The following is a 26299-nucleotide window of genomic DNA, read 5'->3' as shown; positions in this document are numbered from 1 at the left end:
AAGTCACCGACCCCCGAAGCCCGCCGGGCTCCATCAAACGCCGCGGCCCCGCCCGCCGACGTCATGGAAACAAGCGCGTCAGCCTCCCGCCCGCCAGTGGCGGCGGCGGCGGCGGCGGGCGGGCAGCGGCGCGGGGCTCCGCCTCCGCGGGCGCCGTGCCTACCGGGGCCCCGCCTCCACCTCCCCCATTGAAGACTCCTCACGTCGAGACCCCCCCCCCCCCCCCCCTTCCTCGGCCGAGAGAGGGGCCCCGTCACGTGGCCCGCACTCCGCAGGCGGCGAGGACCGGCGGCCGCGGCGCCGGGAGAAGAGGGGGCGACGGGCGCGGGCAAGTGAGTGACCGCGGCGGGCGGGCGGAGGCGGGAGGCGGGCGGATCGCTGCGCCCCGCCCCGCCCCGCCCTGCCCGGTGGCGCCCGGCTCCTGTAGCGGTTGCTCTGCGGCGCAGGGGCTCGGCGGCGCGCTCGGCGCTGCCCGGTGCGTGCGGGGGAAAGGAGGCGGGCGGGCCCCGGGGAGCGGCGGCGGCGACGGTGGGAGCGCCCGCGAGGAGGGCGAATCGCTGATTCCTGCCGGTGAGGCGACGGGGGCGGGGCGGGCGGTCCGCGCCCCCCTTCCTCCCTCCCTCCTTCCCTCCCTCCTTCCTTCTCCTCCCCCGGCTCTCCCCGCGCCGGTGCCCCCTCCCTCCCTCCTTCCCTCCCCAATTCGGTCGCCGCTTCACCCCCCCCGCCCCCTCTCCCGCCCTCCTCGCGCGGCCGCAGGGCGGGGGCGGCGCGGCGGGGCCGGCCGGCCGTGGGCAGGGCGGGGAGCGCGGGGACCTTGTGCGCTCGGCGAGCGAACGAGCGGGCGGCGTCAGGTTTGCGGGCGCCTCGTCCTGGCCCCCGACCGGCGGCTGTGTTGGCCCCACGGCGCAGAGGTAAGCGCGGCGGCGGCTCGGGGCGGCTTTCCTCACAGCTGGCCGACCGGGGCGGGCAACAGCGTGGTGGCAGGTGCAGCGTTGCTCCGCTCCCGCCGCGGGGCTGCGAGCCGTGGCCGGGCTCGCTCGGTGGGGCGGCGCGGCCGGAGGGGCTGGATGCCGCGCTCCTGGGCTTTCGCCGGTTCTCCCCGCAGGTAACCGGAGCGTGCACCTGGCCGCCACCGTGCAGCCGGAGCACGGCGTGACCTTGAGGGCAGCGGATGCGGGGCTGAGCCGCCGCGGGAGCGCACCGCCACACCGTCGGGGACCCCGCGGCTGGACACGGCCGGCACGCCACGGCCCTGCAAGCTCCTGGCGGGCGGGCGGGCGCGCTCACGTCGTGGATTAAGGTGGTGCTCAGCCCCGCCGCCCGCCGGGTTAAGTAGCCGGGATTAGCCCGCTGCGGCAGCACGACACCGACATCCCGGGCACTTCGCCGCCCCGCGGGGGCTGGGAGCCCGTCACCCGCGCGGCCTCGGCCGCCCGCTGCGCCCCCAGGGCGGTGTTTTTGGCCACGGTTGAATCGTACGCAGCTTTCCGTCGGAGCGGACGGGCTGGTTTGATTTATCGATGCCTAGCCGGGCTGCTTATCGACCGGCGCGGACGAGGAAGGGATGCGGCACTACTTCGGGTGCCGGGAAAGCGAAGCCCTCGCGGGCATTTCGCCGCGGCTGAGCCTGTCCCCGCGCGGGGCCGCTCCGCGGTGGGAAGCGCCTCTAACGGCGGTGTCATCCTCGTCCCGGCGGTGCGTGTAACCTTTGGCTGTTGCACCACGTGAGTTCGGGAGCGGGCTGGAGCCTCCGCCGGGGATGGCTGGCCAGTGCCGAGCGCGGGAGGCAGCGCTCGCAGTGGGGAGGAGTGGGGTGGGTGTCCACGCCGCCGTCTGCCCTGGCTTCCTGCCGAGCCCCTCGATCGGTCACTAAAGGCCGAAGTCGGAAGGACTTATGATTTCGAGAGGAAGATCTCATGAAAAGCGGTCTGTTGTCCCCGGGAGCGTTTCCTCTAGAGCGGCCGTGCGAGTGGTGTTCGCCAGGGGCAGGAAGGGGCTCAGCCTGAGCCCGGGGAAGCGTTTAGGAGCGGAGAGCTGTGGTTGAGTCTGTCCCAGGGTTCGCAGCCTGAGGGGCAGTGTATTAGTTCAGCTGTAATAGGCGGCTATGTAGTGCTGTGCACGATCCATATTCCACAAATTCTTTTTTACCTTTGACTTCTTAAACTATTGGGGCTGATGACGAGAGACATGAACAGTAACAAAATTTCGGTTTTTTTTTTCCTTGTCATTTTAAGATCCACATTACAGAAATCCTTAAGTACTTGTTATATATGGCATTTGTACGTTTATAACTTCGGTTGCTGAGGTTTTCTTCTCAAGGTCTGTTGAGAAGGAGCTGGTGACAGTACCTTATGCTGTGTCTGAAACCGACATTCGGAGAATGTTTGCTGGTATCTCGTCTCACTGTGCTTGAGAGGTGACTGGCTAGGTGATTATTCAAATCATGTCCCTTCTTAGAAGTTAAGTTCCAAGCCCACTGTACTTGTGAAATATCTTCATCATTAGTGGCTGGCAATCTTGACTTCCTGGGGAATTAAGTGAGCATGCCTTTGGAAAATTACCGCCTGTAGGAAAGCTGCTGCATCTCTAAAACATTCCTGGGTCCTAATGAATTTGGGTTAAAATCGTGTGTTTTGGTACTTGGAAAGGTGTTGGTTAGATAACTTGCCAATTCCTTGTTTCATGACACTATGTGTTCAGAAGGTGGTAGCTGTAGCTATAGCCAGGGCCATTTTTTTTTTTTTTTCAGCTGTTTGTTGGCATTTTTCAAGGATTTCTTCCAAACACCACAAATTGTGAATTCCAATAGAAGTAAACTTGTGTATCTTTAAACTGTTGGCTCTTCTGGCAGGAATAGCTTCCAATGTACTAGGGCTTTAATACTTATGGCATAATGAATGGAAACTCTTGGTGTCAGTGGAAAAAGTGGTCACTGAATTCAGTGAGGAAAAAAACTCATACACTTCCATGTGAAATTTTCGGTCTGGAAGAGCATCATTGTGTGGTTCGGTTTATTGCTGCTCCTACTGATGATTATGGTAACTGACCCAGGCTGAGTTAGCTGAAGGAAATGTGAATCCTGTGTTGTGTACAGATACTTGCAGGTTTTCCCAATCAATGTTCCTATGTCAGTGCTAAATTGCAACATTATTACTTCTGTCCACTCAAAGAAAAACGCATGGAAAGCCATGTGGATCGCTCAAATGATACAAGTCAAAACTAATTTTAAAGGGAATTGTGAATGTACTATTTGTAAGCACACATACTGTTACTGTTGCATATGAAGCAAATGGTTTTGGGAATTTAAAGCAGAAAACAAGACTTCTGTCACATTAGCATTGAGTAAACTGTGCATCGGTTTCTTATGCAAAATTGCATTACCTACAGATAATGGTACAAGGAAAGGATCCCCATTCACGTAACACATTTTCTGCTAATAATCTGGGGGTAATCCTGCAAATTGAAATCCACTGTAATCTAAAGGAAGAGTCTCTTTTAGAGAGTCGCTCTTTTGTGGACCACAAAATATAGAGAACTTCTGTCAGCTGTTAAAATTGCAAACATCTAAACTGTTTTGTAGAAAGCTTAAAAGGAAATTCAGAGACTTGAAAGTGTCCTGTAGCAGAGGCACAAAGGTCTAGTAATTACTTCTATTATCTTTATTTTTAGCTGTTTGAATTTATTTGGAAAGAAGAATGTAATAAATGGGAGGTAATCATGAGATGACACTAAGAAGGAAGAGACATAGGCTGGATCTGCTAAAGCCACCTCAAAAACAGATGCTTTGGCAGAACTAACTTCACCAACATTTAAGATTTTAGAGCTGGGAACTTACTATTAACTGTCAAGTTCAAAATGAATGTGGCAAAACAATAACATGCCATAGCAAGAAAGTCTCCCTTGACATGAGGGTAGACAAGATAACCTAAAGTATCTTCTAACTCGAATTTCTTCCATTAAGGTAGACTAAATATTAATGGCATTCTTTACCACTGAAATGTGACCTCACTAATGTCTTTCAGTGTTTGAACTCTTTATTTTTATATAAGTTTTCTTCTGTTTTTAAAGAGAAAATAATACTAGTGCAAAAAGGGATTCACATTTTATTTAAACGTGAAGTCAGGTTTCAGTTAGCAAAATTTAATGCAGAATAGTGAACAGCTATGATTAGTCCTGGGCATTTAAAAGTAAATATCTTTTGAGAAATAAGGAAGACTGCTTGAATCTATAAGAGATCTGTGTTATAGAAATTCATGCTTACTTTATTACAAAAGGATCAATAAAATTGCAGTAATAGTCTTAAATTTGTATTTACTGGTATTCTCTAGTTGACTTAAGTAATAATAAGACTTGTTAAAAGTTGCAGTTCGGGAGATAAGGATCTTTCTCTATAGAGTATTTTAATTAAAAAGTAGATAACATCTAGGAATTGCAGAATTGTGTCTAAAAAGCTAGGATTAGCTCTGCCTACTGGCTTTCTAGAGTGTGTGCAACAGTCTCAAGCTGGGTTTTTTTGGCTTTTTCATTCAAACCTGTTAAATTTTCTCTGAAGACATTTTTGTTTCTTGCAAAGTTTAACAGATCGAAGAACAAGGGAGGCAGGAAGGATGAGGTGATACTGTTGCTGGTTTGAAAAAAAAAAAGTGAACCTATGATACTTTATGTAGAGGATGGGTATTTCTCACTAGCATTAAGATTTACTAATTTATTCAAAATAGCTTGCCGTTATAAAGATTGGATTCCACCTCTTTTCAATACCTAATGTTAGTGGTCTCCTAACTTAGGTTCAGTTAGCTGAAAATACCATGTTCATTAATTGAACAGCAGACTGATAAAAAAAGTAAGATTTTTTTATTCATGAAGCCCTCCAAACATCTCTTAATGCATGTGAAAAATAAAAATGTGTTCAGCAGTTTCACACAGAAGATGTAAGTAATGATAATGAGCAGTATAGAAGGAAGATTTCCAGGAGGTGACATGTATAATGAAATCAACAGGCAAAATATTAGACTAACCCATCTTGGAACAGTTGCACTTACTCAGACAGAATGTAATTTCTACACAGACACATGGTACTGTCCAGTTTGTCTTTTATTTTTAAATTATTAGGCTTTCAAATACAGTTAATTAAAATGAATTTCTAGTTTTCATGACAGATTTCACTTGATGTGAGCAGGATCTTTGAAGGAGCTGTCTGTTCAAGCTATTGGTATTCCAGTAAATGTTATGAAAATTATTTCTGCTGCCACTTATAAATCTTACTCTAACTGACAGATGACAGCAGGAGGTGTTATTAGTTTAATTTTGGTGAATTGCAAAGTAGATATGAGGCTTTCTCCATTGGTATTTCAAAGGTCTTGTGGGAGAAGAAATCTAAGGAAAATGTAGGAGGCATTTAAAAATAAATCAGAAATAGCTTTAAAAATAAATATTACTTATTTTTTTGTCCAGTAAGACATAATATGTAATTGCTGTTACAAAGTAGACAAATAGCATCTGCCTTGCCTTTGAAGGGGAATGGACTGAGAAAGATAATATATTCTTCCTTTCTGGTGTTTGCAACTGCACTGTTCGGTTAAAGAGTGCATAGATCCATTTTGAGGATGACATTTGATAAACTAGTGCTGGCCATTAAGTCTGGCGGGTTCTGCCACTTACAGCATGACCAGTCTCAGCACTGGCAGTAGGTAGCCCTGGCTTCTTGCTGGCTATATTCTGATGCTGCTTTGTAGATGAGAGTTAGGTAATTTTCTGGATGGGCTCCTATTTGCAGTAGACTTCAGTGGTTTGCATGTCTCATTTTTCTTAATATTGTGTATGAGCACAGGAAACACCATGTTCTTAAAACACACTTCTTGGAGCCTATCACTTGTAATCTGCTACCCTTACTTCTGCCCTTATATTCACAGAAAGATAAGGTAGCAGCGGGGAAAACAACACTATTGGTTTCTCACCACTTGGTGTACAGTGTCTGGTCCTGTACAGAGGAGGCCCTGTACAGAGAGGATGTACCATGCTCAGCACAGTTGATAGCAACAAACCCCAACTCAAGGCAGGAAAGATGATTCAGCCTGCTCTGCTTTAAGCAACTATCTAACTTCTGGGACGCGCCCCAAGGGTTACAGTGCTGTGCTCTTTCCCTGCTTACGTCATCATTAAAACTTAAACTTTCATATTAATTTTAAGATTTTTAATCAAAGATGAACTTAAGCACCTTTACATTACATACACCAGTGAAAGAAACACAAGTGGTCTTCGGTGGAGTGTTACAGATGTGCCCTTATATAGAAATCACATAACTTTTTCTGCACTTGTTATTTGACCAGTGACTCGTGGCTTGTCTGCATGGCTCTTTCAGGATTGCCCCTGTGTCTCTGCAAATACAAGGATGTGTTGCTTGTGGTGTATATTTTGGCTTCTGTCTAGATTTTAAATAAAACAACTGGTGACTCCATATGGGGATAGGAGGAAGAGTCACTAGCTGTGTTTGGTGGAGCTTTTCCACTGTAGAAAGAAATAACCATAGTGTTATGGCCTTTATTTCAATAAGGAACTTAGGCCACTAGCAATAAAGAAGTCTTGTTGCTGCAACACAGTTTTTTAAAACACTATTATAGAGTGTTCTAAAAAGTTGAAGGTGGTCACTGTGACTCTCCAAAAGCTTGGAAAACATTTGGTTTTGTATGGAAGGTGTTTCAAGACATAGGAATCATTTAAGTCCCTATCAAAATATGTGTTAGTCACTTCTGTTAATATGTTTGATGCTTTTTTAATATTCCAAAGTTTTATCAGACTCTTATGATGGCCTTCTGAAGCTGCTGGTTGATCAGCATAACCCAAGAGGCTGGGGACAGAGCGAGGATAATTTGTAATTGCCTATTTGGCTTGTCACTGTGAGTGCAAAGTTTAATGGGCTGGCTGAAGTGACCTCATGGCTACTTTCATTTCTGTCTTAGGCTAACTGCAATAATTCCCCCCTCTTTTGTGTCAGCTCTGCCACTTTGAGTCTACTCAGTGCACCACTAGATGGTTTGTTACACAATCTTTGTGCACAAACTGGTTTCTTCAAGGTGAGAAGCGAGGCTCACATGAGGAAAGCAACATGAATCTTTGGATTGGTGGTTGGGAATGCTCCTCCTTGTGCAGTGGTCGTGTGAAACCATTCCCTGGAGAGTATTAACCTTTTCATATGGGAGAACTTGAAGTTATTGTATTGACAGTAGATGGGAAAGTGGTTTGAGCGCCAGTTTTTAACTGGCACTCAACTAAACTTTTATGGTGTTCCATAAAAGTATATTTGGGTTTAAACACAAGAATTATATGCCTAGGTGGTTTCTGATACTACAGTGGAGTAAAAGAAATTTTGTTTTTGTTGAGCATCCAGACTTGCTTTCTGATGTTTTTACATAGCGAAGACTGAGTAGATAGTAACAATAAATGGGTAGAAAAAATGGCAGGTATGGTTAGGCCTTAAACTGTTTAAGAAAGGGTGGTATTTTTGAATCTCTTCTGATTATTTATATGGAGCAGATAGTAGATCAGGATCTTAATATGCATATTGAACAGGAGTTTTTTCACTTCCATCCAGGTGCTACTGCTATCAGTATTGATATTGCACTTCAACTTGCTTTATGTTGCTTGGATCTGCAAGTTTTTCTTCACTTGGGAATGAAGCTGGTGCACAGCTTCATGAAGCCTATGGAACATAGTGTAAATCAATACTTAAATTAGAGTAGTGTCTACCAGCCTCATTCAGTTGAGGTTGTATGAAACATGAAATGATTTAAACCGGCTGTCAGGGGTCTGTGCCAGATGGCTTTCAAATATGCATAGTTGAGACTGGCAGCTGGAGAGAGTAGGGAAGGTGCTTTACCACTGCTAGCACAACTGCTTTACTTCTGCTTTATTAATAACACAAATCATTACAGTTTGTGTTCACCTACTTCTGCTCTGAAATCTGCACAGTTAACATTGACAGTGATTTTTCTTATTCTGCAATGAGCTTGCTTTGCATATGAAACATCTTGACATCTTCACAGAGTCTGCTTTCAGATGCATTTTGATAATAGGTGGATCTTGTTGTGGTGACCGCAGATCTAAGGATTTGTTCCTAAACTAGAGCTGTATTTCTTAAGTGAGTTAAAAGAGATTTGGGAATAAAAGACTAAATTGTCTGGGTTTTGAGAAAGGCATGGTCTCTTTCTCTGGATTTGTGTGTATGTGTGTTGTTTACTGGTAGTGGAGGCACTAACTTAGTGGAGTTATCCTTCATGTAGTTATTCACGCTGCAATGCATACCAGGTTATGGGAGCCTTTTGAAAGAACTTTGGTACAAACACACATCCAAAATTAGATGCCAGCATATAAAGCAGTGTTACATGCTAAGTCTTGCCTGTGAGTGAATAATTTGTGTATGGCTTTCTTTTTTTCTTGTTGATCCTTGTGTTGCCAGGCACTGGACAGCAGCTCCTCAAACCATATTAGCAAAATGATTTAGAAAAAGTTGTCTTGGTTGTGAAAAGTCTGACACCCTAAAGCTGTGTTGTGCTATCTTCTAACACAGGAAATTGGTTTACCAGATGGAAAAATACAAGGGATGTATGCTTGAGAGGAGTACTTCATATTTTTTTGGGAAGATAGCTGTAACATTAACAGATTAACCTCTCATTCCAAAACTGCAGCACTGAATTTGCATAGGCTCAAAGCTTTATATTTATCTTCTATTGATAGTCAAATCTAAGTCTACAAAAATTCTTATGGAGGATGAGGTTGTGTATATGACCCTGGACAAAATACTTTGAACTGGACAAAGTTAATACATGTTACTTTGAGACAGCGATTGTAAATTTCAGCAATTGTAAAACAGACCGATTTCAAGCTCCTCATGAGGAGCTGCCCAAGGTATCTCCTGAGCATTACTGAGCTGACAAAGTAAAAACACTTCTAATGGGCTTTCCCCTTCACTGTCACAGTTGGCAGTAGCTGAAAATGGTGACGTGGTTTTAGGGCTACTGCATGGCCTAGATTCCTGGAGTGAGGGTGAACAGGAGAGCTGAGGCTGGCTGGCACCTGTACCCTACCATGGGGACGAGGATGCCTCTAGGAAAGGTCTTGGCCACCCTGCAGGACGGGGAGCCTGAGCCAGCAGCAAGGCTTTCCTGTGCTGGCAAGGACTGGCCCATGCTGGGCAGCATGAGCAAGAGTGTGACCAGTGAGTTTTGCCTTTAGTCATGCTTGTGAGGCCACATCCAAAAATGGTGCCTTGTTTTGCACCTCTCCTGGCAGTCGATGAGGGGCTGTCCTGCAGTATGTGGAGGGAAGTAGAGTGACGTGGCTTTGTTTGACCTGGAAGGAGGAAGGCTAAAGAGGGACCCTGGTGATGGTCTGTAGTGGGGCCTTGCAGGAAAGGTGCAGCTAGGATTGTCTTTTTCCCAGGATGAGCGTGGGGGTGTGGAGAAGAGCTTCCATGATTGACTTGAGCTGGTGAGGCCTGTGCTGGCTGGAAGGGGCAGTCCTGTCACTGTGTGACCTTCAGGAGGAACCGCTGGTGTTGCTGCTGTCTTGCTTGTCACCGGTTCTCTTCTAGGGCTGTCCCCTGACCTTGAGGTCAGGTGAGTGGCGGTGCTGGCGCAGGGCTGTACCTTCTGGCAGTAGCACAGGCTTGGGTATTCCTAAACTAACTGTGAAGCCACATCCTTCCTCCGGCTCTGACATGGTAGTGCAGCTGCTTGATATGTGAGTTCAGCCCAGCCGACTGTGCTTAACTTTGGCAGAGCAATCCTGGCCACTTACATAAGCGTCTTAAAAAACTGAAACTAGTCACTCTGGGCTGCTTCTGTTGCTGAAGCGACGCAAGCGCATCTAAGATGAGATGCATGTGACTATTTTAGATCATGTCCTAGGTGGCTAAATTTAATATTTTGATATATGTTTTAATTTATCCATTGCCTATTTACAAAAAGTGCCTGAAGTGCCTACCTTTGAGATACGTGTTCCCGTTTGGTCAGGTGAATCTTGTGTATGATGGAAGGAATGTAAAGTTTTAAGTCACAAAATGCACACAGGCTTCAGAACTGGAGATAGACCCTTCAGGTGGTGAAAACAGGTGATGGGGAAGAGCACAATTTCAACACCGACTTTTAATAAAGCTCTTGCATCTGCTGCATGCTATTACCAATTATTGAAGTACTAAATCATGGGGAGTGATTAATGCTAGAATCAGTAGTTGTTCAGCTGTGTACTAAATGGAAGGGTTTCAGGCTAAAAACTGAGATAATGACAAGCCTCTGCCGATCCTTAAAGGCAGTTGTAGTAATTCTAAAGTATAAAATTCTGTGGAATTTGCTGTAGAAACTTCACCAAGAGGAAGGATGCTCATGTTTCAAGGGGCTTTTCAGCCCTTTCCTCCACACCCTACTTACTTTATATAAACGGATCATGTATCTTAACTTGCTGATTAGAACCCTAATGTCAGCCTCTCATATGTGAAGTGTGTTATAAACATAGTTAGTTGGGAGCTTAGCAAGGCTCTAGTTGCCGGATGAATTAGAATTTGGGTTATATTTCCTGCGAGTATGGTTTCATATTTGCTTCACCCAAGCAGGTCCAGTGTAGTTTTGTGCCTTGTTTGGAGTTGGCACTGGCATTGGATTATCTGTGGTGAATCTGGTTAGATAACCATTCTGCTGGAAAAAAAAATAATTTTTAGTACCTGTATAAGACTTCGTGTACCTGCAGGAACTTCACTGTTGTCACAAGAGACTGCAATAACTTGGGGAAGTAAGGAATGATCAGAGTGGTTGGTATGCATCCTGACACTTGAACACACCATGTTTGTGATGGAAGAAGCATGGCTTTCCTTGCTGTAATTGCTCTGCATAAAATGTATTGAGCAGCCTAGCTGGAGTCCTGGGAACCACCCAGGCACAGCACACAAATAGAGAACACTGCAGGAGCTCTGAATTTCAACAGCAAAACTGTGAGGTGGCTTTGTTGCATGATAGAGGTAAAACTTTTTAATCAGCTATAAAATATCATGTAAGCTCTGTAAGATGGGAACCAGTTCAGCCCACTCTGACTTACTAATTTTGTGAATCTGCCATGTGAAAATGAAGCTGAGAAGTGAACACCACTTTCTTGTAGATGAGGAGAAGAAACAGCCATCTGATTTGCTGAAGGGTGGTTCTTCTATTTTTAAAACCTGAAACAAGTGAAGGCTAAATTATGTAGCTACAGGCACATTCTTCTTCGGTAGATAGTAATCAAAATCTAATGATTAAAGCTGTCAAAGCTTTTTAAAGTTCATGTGAAGTTTAAGATGATGGAAATTTATCTTTGGGAGGGGAGTGTTTTGCTGTTCTGGAAGAGGAAACTTTAAGACAAAGGCATTTATTGCACTTGTATGAGTTTCTCATATGCAGACTTCTAAATAGTGAAACTTAGAAATAACCACCCAAAAAACTATTTTATGAATGCTTAAGATTGGAAAGAATTTTATATTAGCTTAACCTCATATCAGCAAGTTAAGAAATATGAACTTTATTTAAGAAAAAAAAAAAAAAATCCAGTCAATTTTGTAGACTAAAAAATGTGGGTGTCTGTTTGTGGAGTTTTTTGCCAGGAAGGTATGTTTTCTCATACCTCATACCAAGGTATGCTGGCCTAGAGTTTTGGGTTTGCCTCTATGAGATGATGGCAACAAGCTATCAAACTGTCTGCTCAAAGCCTATTTCTGTTTCCAAAAGTGTTTCCACAGCCACCACTGTGTCAACACCATTCAGTCATAATTGTCAACTCGAAAGCAGGCTGATCAATGGAAATGCTAAATAAAGCAGCAGGACTCTTGCCTCAAAGGCTGTGCAAAATCAGATTTGCCAAGAGGTGTGTGCATCTGTGAATATCAGCAGAAAGGTTCACTGTTTGTTACCTTCTAGTCCAACACTGCTATGTGCCTTCAGGGCTCCTTTGCTTGAGGCTGTCTTGAATTCTGAGTCTTTCAGCTTGTCTTCCAATTGAAGTTGTTTTCTAAGAAATGCACAACCAAAAGGGTTTATTTTTTCAGAAACTGAGAAACGGTGGAATCCATAGGAATAAAAACTTGAATTACAGCTATATGACAGTTTTGGTTGTTGAGTTTTTTGGATGCTTTTTTTTCTTTTTTAAATGCATTTGAAGCATCAGACATTATGGTACTTGTTAATACTGTTAGAATTGCTCCTGCCATTCATCAGAGATGAGACTTTTAAGATGTGACAGCTGGTTGAAGATCAGAAACAAAACACCAAGTCTACTGCCCAGTGACATACATGTCTATGAAAGACTGAGGAAGTTCTTAGCCTGCATTAAACGAAGTGCATTAGATTTGCAGGCATAGCTCTTTTAGTGCTTTCTTACAAGGTATCTTTTTCACAGCTGATAAGTAAAATGATGTCTGTACTCCCTCTGCTGGCTCTGCATAAGTAGCTTTCATGAGCTTAAATAGCTGAGTAGCACCTCTTACAAAAATGCCTATGTGTAATTCTGAGTTAAGAACAGTTTAATGAATAGAAGAGGGATTTTCCTGAAAAATGGGTCAACAAATAGTTGCTGAAAGCCAATCAGGTGTCTCAGATGCTATCTCCTGCTATAATGGTAAACACTGGTGTTGTATATACCTTTGTAATTGTAGTCTGATCTGTTTTTGTGTATCAACAATTGGATGGGGCTATCCATTAAAATACTTGTACATCTAGTTATACATCTAAGCTCCACTTTTATAGGTATTCTGTTCTATATGTACATGAAGAGCTATGATTAGAAGCCTCACATTGGGAAATAAAAGTTATCTACTTCCATAAATTAGAGTGCCATATACCTTTATTTGCTTATTCTGAGACTACTTGTTTCTTTCTATGTGAAGAGATATTCAATACAAAAATTCTCAGCCAGAATGGAAGATGTTTAGGCTTGAATGAAGTCTTGGTATATATATATATATAGGTGTTATGAACATAATCAAAACAATTGCCCTTGAAAGTCAATAGACATCTTTACATGCCAATGCAGTTCATTCTGTTATCTTGCTTTCTGATATTATTATTCTACTATACTACTGCTCTGATTATTTTTAGTTTGTGGAATTCAGTGACAGCTTCAGAGAACCAAAAGGGTAACCTACCCTAATATACTGGTCAGTAACCAGATAAGTGGAATAATAACCCAAACTGCCTTTTTACTATTTGCCAGTTCAAAACATCTCTGAACAAGAACCTTTGAGCCTTGTGATGTGGAGTCTGACTTCTGGTTGTGAAGTCTGAGGAGATTTTCTGGATTTTTGACCTTGTCAGATACATTTCTACTCTTTTGTCCAGACACTTTACTTGTATAATTCATAACTGTCAAATATTCCAGAACAGTAAAAATACTGTGCAAACTCAGTTAAGAATTCAGTGCAGCCACTGTAGTTCTTCCTGTTGAATTTCTCTTTGGGTGTACCTGTGGCTGTCTGCAGATGTCTACAGGCATTGCTGTACTGAGAAAGGGCTTTCTGGCTGTAAAAAACCAGACAGCTGCCCAGGCCTTCACACAGAGGTTAGAACAAGTAGTCTTCTCACAGCAAGTGCATTCCCCCTATCAAATATACTCTTCTTCCCCCTGCTATGGTGGATTAAGTTCCTGAAGTTTATCCCTGTGACTTGGCTTATGATCCGAATTTAGAGTTTTACTGCCATGCTTAATATTTTTTTTTTTTTTTTGAAATCCAAAGTTCCATTTTAATCATGTAAATTAACAAGTAAATCAAAAATTGTGGACCTCCATAATATAGGCCATTAAATTTAGCTTGGCAATGTCTGCCTTCAACCCTGGTTTTGTCAAACAAGAACAATGGAGGATTCTCCATGGACAGGAAAATGCATCAATTTTTTAGGAATATCTAATAGTACATTTCAGAAATCTCCAAATTAAAGAGTCAGAGAATCCTGATCTTAAAATATCTTAAAATAATAGCTTGGTTTAGGCTTCCTGTGGGCAATTTTGCCATGATGCAATTGTTTAAATACTTGAAAATATTTGCTCTGTGAAAAATACTTTGTGACAGCTGATGGCTTATTTTAATAATAATTGCTCAACAACAAGGTAAAGTTTTAGTAACTACCTGCTTTTTCAGTTTTAAGGAAGAAAGCTGTCTTGAAAGCTGTTTAGCTTAATTATGTGCCTGAAGCATCACACATCAAACTAGATTGTGACTTTGATAGACAGCTGTGTAATTGCCTAAAATTGTTTGTTCTTTTACACTTAGTTTGATTCTCGATTCTGACTGTATACTCTTTGATCACATTGCTGACTTCCTTTATTAGATAACTGCTCAAACACCAACAAAATTAGTTATTCTACCACCCCCCCCCAAGAAAACCCTAAACAAACCAACCTCTACCTTAATTTCATGCTGTATTGGTTAGAGCAGAAGGTTTCAAAGGCAATGGATACATGTGCAAAAATCTTGACTCCTATGGTAGGGGTATGACACACAAAGTAGCAACTTGCTTTTAGTAACCTAGAGCAAGCCACTAGATACTGGTAACAAGTCTGAGTGCAACATACAAAACTACATATAAATGTTCCGTATAGTGGATGGTTTTTGTCTGAAGATGAACTGGCAACATTTTTTATAAGCTGTGCTGCTATGTCTGAATAAACATGGAGATTTAGGAGTCTATTGGTATAAATTTTTGTCTCTCTTAAAGCATCTCTTTCCTTGAGAAAAGGGGGAAATGGAAAACAAATGTTGTAAAATAATGGAACTGAAATCAAACTAAAAAGTTAATAGGTTACAGACCATGGTAGAACTGGGCTGTCAATCTGCTTGTCACAGTGTACAGATTTGAGTTAGTGCATAACTTAAAGGACCCAAATTTATAACAAATTTGAAATGAGGTGTATGGTTGGTTTTCACTGTGTAGGACTTTTCATTAAGTTTCACTTCAACTTCCTTACCAGTGTTTTCCTTACCTCAGATCTGAAAGTGTGAATAACAAGTCTGCTACTTGCTACTAGCAGAATTACATACTTGAACCAGTTTTTGTTAAGTCTTGTCAACATTGGGTAGGATTTTTTTTTTGAAGGCTGCTAAAATAATGCTTAATTATAGAGGTTTTCAGATGGCTTCTTTCTATATTTCCCTCGACAAACTAATTAAAATAAATCATCTTTAATGGGACTGAAAAGCAGGTTTTTGGAGAACAGTCCTAGTACAGCTGCTTCCTAGTAGTCTGCTTTCTCTTGTCCAAATGCTACATGTCCTTCAAGCTTAAAGGTCTATTAAAAGTGCTGAGAAACCAGCTGATGGCATCCTTTGAGGAAAACGGGGATACAGGAGTTTGCTTAGGAAAGTGGACCAATAGGACCAGAGAAGGAATCTCCCAAAATTACCTTCAGAAAAACTGAGTCCCTAACTGTGGGAGTTTAGGTAATTTGTGCTATATTTTACTTCATTTTTTGTTTGTTTCACAATACTTGATCTTCTCAGTCACTTCCCCCCACTGGGGAAACAGGCATTTCACTATGTATCACTAGCCTCAGGCTAGAGGAAGCTCGTGTCTTCCTTACTCTGCTTTACCTGCATGCTACATAAGAGAAATTTGTGAGTTGCAGGGTTTAGATTAAAAATATAGTTGGCTTCTGACTTAACAAGGGTTGGTCTGTGAGCCTCTACTCAGCTGTATAGTGAAAGAATCTCATGCTGAGCCAAGGTGTGGTACAGTCAGATGTGCAATGGCACTGGTCCTTTGGGGAAGTCTGTTGGAAGCAGTGAGCTGAACATACAAATCTTGGTTATTTAAAGAGTTTATGCCATCTGCAGTTATAACATGCAGAAATTCAGCAGGATGCTTCAAGTTTGTCACTTGAGTGGAGAAGCTGATACTGCCTTTCCCAATTCCCTTTCTTCGGAAACACTGTATGCTTTTGGTATTACTAGAAACAACGTGATTGCTAAAGTTGCAAACTGTTACAATGTGTCACTGTAAAACAAACACTTGTGGGAAGTAGCTTTGTGTAGAAGGAACAAAATATGTCCGACTTTGCTGAGACAGAATGATGACCTGTAGTCTTCATGGGTGGGTAGGCTCTTGGCCCTGAGGGTCAGCTGCAGCTGAACTATGAGCACTTATCTGTGCTAAATACATTAGGGTCTCAATCCAGATACCATCTTTTGGAAGGACAAATATGAAGCTTGTTAAACTAGCAATTGCTACTGAGGATTCAGAGCTACCTTATCAGAAGAGTGACACCTCGCTGTGCGTGCCAAAGGCAGCTATGCTGCAGGCATCTGAGTGCCTGCTGGTTTACCACTTTACTTCTGCTAGCCTTGTGTTTTGATAGGGCAGGGGAGTGAAGGGAATCTGTTGGCTGTTCCTCAGCACAGAGTAGGTTCAGCTGGTTGTGATGAAGTTCTTCAAGGCATGGCCTTTCCCTGCCTAGGGGAGTTGTGCCAGAGCTAAATTAGACACCTAGCTCACCTCATAATTTGCTGATTAGACTGGAAACAGAGCTGTCTGCAAAGTGCTAGTGAAGACTTAAGGCCTTTGGCTTATGGGAACTGGAGAAGGGATTTTCTTTATTGTGTGGCAGAGAACTTATTAATATTATCATGGAGCATGGTTTTATTTGCATTTTTCCTGAGTCGCTTTCTTTTTTCTAATTAATTAATCAAGCACTGATGTCTTTGTAATCTCAGAAACCTAAAGAGTTACGCACAATGAAGTACACACAATGAAGACTTCAGAAACGAAGATGTGATTATTAATTGCACATAGCCAGTTTGTATAGCAATTTTATATAGCCTACCAAAATGGAGAAATTAATCAAATTTACTAAAACTGCTTGAGCCATTGTCTGACAGTCATGTGAATTTGCTGTTCAGTCTAAACAAACATTGTCTGCCCTTCACTGAAAAGTTATGTACCATGGTATGGTTTAGTGGCAAGTCAGTTGACTCGTGTCCTGGGTTTGCTCAACCCACTGCAACTTGAAATAACAGAGGGAAGAGGAACCTTCCCTTGAAGGGAGATTTAATGTTGTCATAAAGGTGGCAACCATATAGTTCCATGATAAAGAGGCTTCTAGCATTACCTGAATGTGTCTTGTATCTTCAGCTGGCATATCCACATTGCTTGTATGACTTCTACAAATAAATGAACCCCTCCTGGTGTCTTGTGGGAAAACTTGTTCAGACAGTTGAAATGCTGCTATTTAAATTTTTCCACTGAGGTGGAGGAGATCCTTTTTGGATGACAGCTTTCTGTACCACACAGCTACAAGTAGCCCACTCACAGGTGTAGAACCATGGCTACCATCACAGCTAGTGGAAGGGTACAGGCTTGGGACCACAGCATGGTGCTTTCTTGCTTCTTGGATCCTGGAAGGGGGCAGATTTCATGACTAGGAAAAAATTATTTGTTTTTAAAGATCATACAAGTACATGGAGAAAACAAAACAAAACAAAAAAAAAAGTGAAAAAAAGAAAAAAAGCATTAGCAAAGGAAAAAGTGCCAAAACTGTTTGGAGTGCTGTATATCCCATGAGAGATTGACTTAGAAGAGGACCCAAAATGAAATACCTTCCCTCAGAGGCTGAGGTGCTGTAAAGAAGAGTAGAGAAGCACACAAGTGTGTGTTCTGGGCCCGAGGTTGCCTGTGTGCCTGTTGCAACAGCAGAGCTCCCATACTCTGTTACTTCATTAATGCTGTTGGCAGAGACGATGGCTTTTCCCAGTGCAAAAGGATAAGGGTGGCAGGTGTAAGTTGCAGTGTTGTTAGTGTCAAATAATGAGAGCTGCTTCAGGACCTCTGTGAGTGGGAGTGTTACAACATGTCACTGTAGCACAGCCATACCTTTGGTCACCTGAGGATGCAACAGACTTGCTGCTTTGTTAGAGTTACAAAGTGCTGTGATGGCAATCTCAGCTGTGTGCATTCTGTCTACTAACACTGCTTATATATACCCTGTCTATGTTTAGGAAACAAACTCCTGAGAGAAGTGTTTATTATCTTTTATTGGATGGTGGACATGGGATTGTCATGTGTGTACTGATCACAGAGCAGAGAGGTGTACTGATCACTGATTCTACAGAGAGGTGCCAATAGCTATATTGCAGTAATGCTTCAATGTGTGTAAAACAACCCCAGACCAGCAACCAACCCTGCATAAATGAGAAACTTTGGAGCAGCTAGAAGTGTGTGCCAATGCAGGGAGCATGACAATTTAGCCTTTAAGTGGCTGTCAGACATCAGAGAGATGGGAAAGTATTATCATGAGGAAAGACTAGTTTTGAAACTAGGGATGTCCCTGAAGGATGAAGCAATATGTAGCCTTACAAAATCGTAAAGTATGTCAGATAATACCATGAGGTGAAGCATACTGAACATACTTCTTACAGTGCATCAGAAAGAGGAGGCCCAGTAGAATGGATTAGTGAGCTAAGCTCTCAGAACTTATCAAAAAGAGCTAAAGGGATGACCAGTATAGTCATAATAAATAATTTTTCAAGAGACTTCACTCTTGTATTTCTGCAAAACTGTACACTGGATTCTCAAATTCAAATATTGAGGTAAAAAAACCCTTACCAAACAAAAGAAAATGTGGACCAAAAGGACCCCTGAACCTCTTGACATAACCAACAGGAGCAGCAAAGTTGTGAAGTATTTCTTAAAGTGCTGCTCAAGTGTGAACTAGTTATGATATTTGAATTTAAAAACTCTCTGTCTCCTTAGGAAGAGAAGATGGCAAACATAATTGCAGTTTTTGAAAGGGATTTTCTCAGAATGACTCTTTTAGCCAGTTTATTTAGTGTATTTTTAGCAGGCAGGAATTAATGACATTCAGGGGAAGCTAGCATAGCTTTCAAACTATAGGTTTCTGAAGAAGTAAGGCTCATTGAGGGTTTGAGGATAAGGGTATAATGTGGTCTGGTATTTCCAAAAGGCTTGTGAAAAATCTGAAGGTTCTCAAACTGGCTTGTTATAGGACAAGAGGGAAGCTCCTTAAACTTTGACCACAAGAGGACAAAACATATATCCAATTTAACATCATAGTGTGGGGTCATTGAGATGGGTGACCAGACCTGAGGTTTTTGTTTTATTTTCTTACATTCCAGACCCTTGCTTGGTTAGAATGGTGATTTTGAGGATCATAAATGGATCCTTTGCCACATTAATATCACAATTTGTATATTATCTGTTTACAGTTCAATGAACATATAGACAATTTTGTGATACTGTTTATACTTAGCTGTAAGATAGTCCAAAGTAGCAAGAAAAGCATTAAAACTTTGCCAAAGTTAATTTTATTGCTCTAATAGAAAGGAATTAGTTATATACAGAATGTCTTTATGGAAGCATTTCAGCTCAATCTCATAGGCATAAATATTTCCTAGTAGTTTTAAGACTAATTTTAAATTTCTTTGAAGCTTTCTGAATACAAGAAAAATCAGGTAAGAATGGACTTTTGCCTTTTGCCTGAAGGCTCATAAAGAGCTTTTTGCATCTCTTTGATGTCATGAAGCATGATCACAGTCAAAAGCCTACTGCTCTGCATAAATGGATACTAGCATAGAATACTTTCTGAAAGAAAAAATGGTGAGAATTCAAATCAGGATGAAATGGTAAATATAAGTTCTGTGAAAAAAAGGTGAAAAGATTTCTCAAGACAAGTCATACCTGTAGGAATAACTGAAGAAGTCAGCTGCTGGTTTGCTGACATTTTCAGAACTGACCAGCTGGATGCATTGCACTGAGCTCTAAATGCAACAAGTGTCTGAAATCCAGGAATCCAGCTCCATCTCTGTTGGATGAAATTTGATACCATCTCACTTTACCTTTACTTGAAACTTAGTTGCATATAGTGATGTCATATGCCTCATTTAACACACACCTGTCAGGGTTTGTGACCAGAACACATTTTGCACTTTGGGAGTGCCAGTAAACTCTGTTGTAGTCTTATGATGCATAATTTTAGTGAGTTGGTTGCCATGTTACTACCCTATATTTTTTTAGAAAAGTTCAGCTTTGTCTTGTCATTTTTGTCAATATGGTTTTGACAAATGTTGATGAGAAAAGTGTGGTAAGTTGTTAACAAACCTAGTAATATGAATATTTGTTAATGGATGACTTTACTACATTTCAAAAAAAACCCCACTTTTAGGTTTATATATTTAGCTATTAATATGACAGATCTGTTAAAAGAACTTAGTTTACAGCATAATTATCCTAAAGTGTGCAGGATAAAGAGACTTGAAATCCTCAGTCATCTTTTTTAGAACTCGGTGGATCTGAAGGAAAGGAGAATCTTGCTGGACTTTGGGCAAATATTTTTTTTTTTTCCTTGCATTTTAAACACCAGCAGGTTTGCCTTCGGCCATCAGCTGCCTTAGTCAAAATTTTGGCAGCTTCACTCACCTGAAGTTAGATGAAGAAGATGACACACACAGCAAATGCATTTTAGGCGCTTGAAAACACTCAAAATTATTCTGGATGGGACAGAATCCCATCTAGAGGTTAAAACTTTTTTTTTTTTCCACTGGGATTATAGCCTTAAACTGGAGTAATCTTGTATCACAAACAGTCTTCTTGAATGTAGCCTTTAGTTTATAGTGTCATCACAGAGCAGAAAGTAGATGTGCTTAGGAAAAAGAAGTACAGAGAAGAAATCTTCAGGGCCTGTGGGTGGAGAAGAGAGAAGCTGCCTGAGTGTTGCTCATAGCTGTGGACTGCAGAAAAGTGTTTAAAGTGGTTACAAACTTGACACTTGTGCATGGTTTTGTCTTAAGTGTTTGTCATCTTGTGGACAAGCCAGCAATGTGATATGAAATAGATGACTATGAAAGCCTAGTATTTCAAACACATGGAACACTTGTTGCTTTCTTTAATGATGATCACATTGCTTTTGCCCTCTGGGATTTTCCAGTATGTTTCAAAGTCTGATGTTTCTTGAAAGTGGTCATAGGTTTTTCTGGAGCCCTTCTTATTGCCATCAGTCTGTCTATTTTTGGATCAGTAATATCTATTTGGTTACCTCAGAAAGCTAATGATTAGTTTAAACACTTGATAAAATAGTTTCCTACTCAGACTATTCTATACAGCACTTTCTGATCTTGTTTCTTAATCCAGGTGTCACTTCAGCTGGAGCTGAGTTGTTTAGTGAGTGGGGAGAGGCCATGGCTTGGACAAGGCAGGGCAATGCAGGCCTGTGCAGATGGTTGATGGCATAACAAAATGTCTGCTTGCTTGCTGGGCTCCTGGCAGAGGCTGTGGACCAAGCTGCTTTGTAAGAGAAGCTTTTGTCCTTCATGCCATAATAACTCACCTTCAAGACATACAGTTTTTCCTTGCTACTACCAAAACAGGAGGAAAATTATGCAGAACCTGTGTAATTTGTACTACTACCAAACCGACTTCAGACTGAAGTCCTAATTTGTTTGCTATAATTTCAATAAGAAATAAATTTGGGGTCTTAAAGGAAAGAAACCACCAATGGATGAAATGATTTCTACAAGTGTCAATCACAGTAGGCAGCAGAAATCCTTTAGATTAAGTGCCATAAATCACAGAATCACAGAATAATTTGGGTTGAAAGGACCTTTAAATGCCATCTTGTCTAACCTCCCTGCAGTGAGCAGGGACAATACTAGTGTTTAGATCCAACGCAGAATCTAGGCCAGTTTTTATTTCCGATAGGTAAGTACATCTGCTTCCCAGGAGATTAGGCTTCAGAATTAAATCAGATTTCTCTTTGAAAACTAAGCAAAAGTCGTGACCTTTGATGAATTTACAGTTTATAGCACATAAGCTCTAATAACTGAAACTTGTCTTTGCAACACTGTTGGGCATATTTAATGCTGAAGATGGTATGCTAAAAACTTTGTTCGTGCCCTTTGCCTCTTAGTTCTTCAGTCTACTTGTACATGTCTTTTCATAAACCAGGCTGTCCGAGATGTTTGCTCTAAAACAATAGCAAGGCACTGAAATTACTTAACTCCTATTTGTTCAGTTAGGCACATTTTAACTTACAGAACAGAGACTTGTAAATGCATACTATTCTGTATTAATGTTTTGCTTCATTAGCATTCACTCATATTCCTTGTGAAACAGCTGGTGAGTTTCTGTAGCCTGTCAAGTAGGTGGGAGGATCTGTCTCTTAGAGTAAGAAGTTTGACCCTTCAGAGCACAAGACCTCAGTCAATTTGAGTTTGATTTCCAGGTTACTTTCTCAGTTGCAGTTACTTTTCATTGTAATAATATTCCATTATAATAATATTGCAGACAACTTCCCTTCTTTCTTCCCCAGACCCCTGCAATGTAATGTGATGGCTTGAAGCTGTGGATCACACCCAAACCCAAACTGAAGTATGCAAAAAAATATTATATTTTTTCAATATCTTTGAAGCTGTAGACAGGTTAAAAGGCATGACAACTGAAACATGTGGGGGCAGTTTTTATCACAACAGCTTCTTGATATGCAGATCTGTCTGGTATTCATTGAACTAATTAGATTAAACAAAGGCTTTCCTGAGATCATCACTTTGCAAGCCCTTTCCTATATTACAGGGCCCAGTTTTAGTGTGTTGCTGAAGGTCAAATCCTATCAGCTAATGCTCAATATCTGAATGCAGACTGTTCAAGCAGATGTATAAATTAAATTGAACGATACAGGATTCATAATTGCTGAAGTTTTGACTCCTGAGGTGTGAGTGCACTTAAGTGTTTTAATATTGATTAAGAAAATTGTGTTTCCTTGTAGGTTAGTGAAACAAGTATTAAATGTAAATGTAATCATAGGAAAAGCTTGGATAGGGGTCTAAGGTATGCTAGGTCCTGTGCATCTGGGCGATACTAATTGTGCCACCACAGGAACACTTCAAAAAACATGTTGCAGTTTCTAATTTGGTCAGTGCAGAATGTTCTGGTAGCACTAAATAGACAAGTAATCTGTAGTCTCTTCATGCTTTGGTAAGCATCTCTACATGTAGACTTCTGTTTAGAGCTTTTCCTTTCTCCAGTCCAACTACAGAAGCTTATGATGTTGTTGAACTTCCAACACTGGCAAAGTGGTTTAACCTTTGTTTAATGGGTTATGGGTTTGAATTAGTGTCTTTGGTAACAAAACACAGTCCCTTAGCAATAAATAGTGATTTGATTTGGATAAGGAAGTTATTCCTCATAAGAAGCTACAATGATATGATGTGTCAGTGAGGTTACTACAACCAAAGAGCAGCAAGGAGAGATTTACATAAGTATCTGAATCCTACCTGTGAGAGTATGTGCTGCTATTGAAATGTGCCTCTGCAGTTCAATTTTTAGTCACTTAAGTGTGACAGAAAATAGCTTTTAAGTTATTCCTAGTCTCACTTGATATAAAGGGATAAACCAGGTGTCAGTGATAAAGTATTATCCAAAAGTTAATGTATCTAATGAAAGATAGACATCTTAATAACTTTGTATGCAGCTTGCTTAAGCTGGACACTAACACAAAACTTCAACTGAATTAAACTTTAAATAGGCTGAAACTTCATCATTGGTGTATAAATGAGTTTTAGCTTGATAGCTGTTTCTTGAATTTAAAATTTGAGATATTAACAGATTAGAAGTTTGAAGTGAGTTGCTGTAAACTATAGTGCTTCAGAGCTCATGCTATTCAGTTATTTCAAATGATATGTAATAATTGAGAACTGAAACACTGGTGAAAACAAATAAAATATTTCATTAGTTGAGAAGATAAATACTATTAGATGATCTTTGTAGCTTTAAAATGCACTTTCTTTTATGCTACTAAATTGCAGTTGTAATAGTTTCATTATGCATCGCCACTAATATTACAGAAGTGGACTCTTGGAACTTGCTGTAACAGAAACTGATTGAATGTTGCAAGATTTTACATCAAAACTGCATTAAGGATATTTCTTAAAGAAAGTTTCTTTGTTGATTCCTACAGAAAAATCTGTGTTAAACTAAGTCTATCCTGTACCTGTATGACAAGAATCTCTCTCTGTTAAAATGTCTACTGAAGCAGATCCTGGTCTGATTTTGTGTAAAAATTGACAATGTTTAATTAAATTTTGATGGTCTGGAGCAACACTGCACTTGTTCAGTATTCAGAAGTCTTCACGCTGTTCCTTTCAATTTTCCACAGCTCCTTGATAACATGAATGTACCAAATAATTTGTATCACTACTAGAGCTGATCTGTAGAACTGCACTGTTTTTGTAGTTAATGAATGCTTACTGAATTTTCCTGTGAACCCTAAGGGTCCATTGGTATGTTGGGATGGCATTTAGAGAGTATATGAGGACCCCCTTCAGTATAAACTTATTAATGACTAATCTGGATTGTTATTTATTAGTAAAAATTGATATGGATGCATAGAGAGGTTAGAAGTGGAGTGCAAAGCACACTGAGTTATGACTAAGCAGAGTTACTGCTCTTAAGTTTAGTTGTGTATAAAAGCAAGTTTGGCCCACTCTATGCATATATTTGGAGACAGAAAATCTTAAAATTTTTTGATGACAAGTGAACAGTAACTGGAGCTGTAGCTTTTCCTATCCTTTTTCTCTTGGATTTGGGTGTATTTGGGCATCAAGTACAGGGCTCCTGCCAGAGGCTTGAACAGAGCTTTTCTTAATTAAAATTGAATCAAGTTTGATGTAATTGGTTGTGGGGCCTTCTGCTTGGTCTATTTTTGCCTAATTAGCAGCTGCAGCATCTTCTCCATAGCTATACAAACTCATTTGCCTGATCTGCTTCTTGTTATACTGTCATAGCTTATGATCAGATGCCAGCTGATAAATCCTCCTAGGCGACCAGCTGGACAACAACCCCCAGTTTTTGGGCATTAGATAACAATGTGGCGTGTCTTTAAAGAAAACTTTCATACACAGTTTGCATGAAATTCTTCACTTGCAGGATACTCTAACAGAACACATTAGAGTCTTAATCAAAACTATATCCTAGCATGCAGGTTAACACCATCATCATGGACTCTTCAACTGTTGCAACATTTTCTTGCAAGTAACAGAGAAAACAACGAAGATTTAAAATTAATTTTTAAATTAAGAACTTTTTTGATGTTATAGAATGTTGGAAGTTTTATGCATATGAATATTGATTGATTTATGCTTTGTGTCACTCTCTGGAAAACAGCCATGGACAGTGGTTTTCTCAGAATCTCCTGTGACAGGAAGAGAAGAGCAGTTGCAGTTGTAGAAGTTGTAGCTCTGCCAGAGATGGGCCTGTCACTTGTGGTCAGGTGACATCAGTTCAGGGGTTTACAGTGTTAGTGGTTGTTCTCAGGGCAGAAAAAGTACTGTGGCATGGTGCTTAAAATGATAGATTTAGTATAGCTGCAACAGATTATTTCCAGAGCAGAAATCTGAGTCTTTCCTGGAACCAAGACCTTAAATTTCTGGTAATTGGGTGCTTATACCTTTACTTTAACACTGACTCAGCAGCTCAGCCAAACAGTCCTCTAACCTGGCAGGGAATAGCTAGAAATCTTTTGTTTGCTGATGCTTTGCCTTCATATTTTTGCCTCTGCTAGACATATGACACCTGAGGGTCTTGTTGACCTGGAAGTGTCCAAGTTATTGTTCATCTGAGCCCGGCAGTCATGTTTTGTGGGGGAATATGTTGTTACACATGCTTATTGCACTTTGTCCTGCCAATAAAGCTGATTTACGTGATCAGAAATCTGGTTTTGGCACACAGCAAATCTTTACACAGGCATGAGGAGTTTATGTGTGTGCTGCACTGTTGTGTAGCTACACGTGTACATGCAAGATACATCAGCTGAGCAGGGATTATGTATAGAATGCCTGTGCAAGTTCAGAGTCCTGTGGCTAGATGATAATTTCTCAGCTACAATACATAGATCATCAGATGGAAAAACTGCTCTCAGTTTATCATCCCTTCTGCAGAAAGGTGATATTGTGCAATTTCCCCCTCTCTTCAAAGAATTAAATGGAGATATTGTGCAAGGCTTGAGTTGTGATGAAGTGAGCTGGAGCAGGGCTAAAACTGTATGGATGTGAAAAATTTATTAAGAGCTAGGTCTGCCTGAAGATATAATCCTACTTAGAATACAAAAGTACTTCATGTGTGGGCTAGCTTAGTCTTGAAGTTTTTTCTTGAGCTTTGCACAAATGAATTAATGGGAACACAAAACAGCTTGCTCTTCCAAACTCTGAGGTGAGGGAGTCATTGGAAAGTGGGGATTTTTACCTTGATCATGCTCTTTCCCCATGTGACATCACTTGTGGATGTTTCCATTTCCC

At 41.3% G+C, this 26299-nt stretch overlaps 1 protein-coding gene across 4 annotated transcripts in view; it reads left to right on the top strand.

Annotated features, from left to right (window-relative positions):
* Window positions 1-509: 509 nt before the first annotated feature.
* Window positions 510-26299, top strand: part of ATP2B1 (ATPase plasma membrane Ca2+ transporting 1) — a 61084-nt gene continuing 35294 nt past the window's right edge. For 2 of the 4 annotated variants that reach the window (XM_053942848.1, XM_053942846.1), the window contains exon 1: window positions 862-911. The gene's annotated coding sequence lies outside the window, so the exon portion shown is untranslated. Of the gene's footprint in view, window positions 571-846; window positions 912-26299 lie in introns of those variants that run through there. The other 2 variants (XM_053942847.1, XM_053942849.1) reach the window with 2 other exon arrangements.

Source organism: Vidua chalybeata, chromosome 5 (genome assembly GCF_026979565.1).
Source record: "Vidua chalybeata isolate OUT-0048 chromosome 5, bVidCha1 merged haplotype, whole genome shotgun sequence".
Lineage (NCBI taxonomy): Eukaryota > Metazoa > Chordata > Aves > Passeriformes > Viduidae > Vidua > Vidua chalybeata.
The sequence above is the reverse complement of the archived record's forward strand: the minus strand, read 5'-3'. Positions and strand labels throughout refer to the sequence as shown.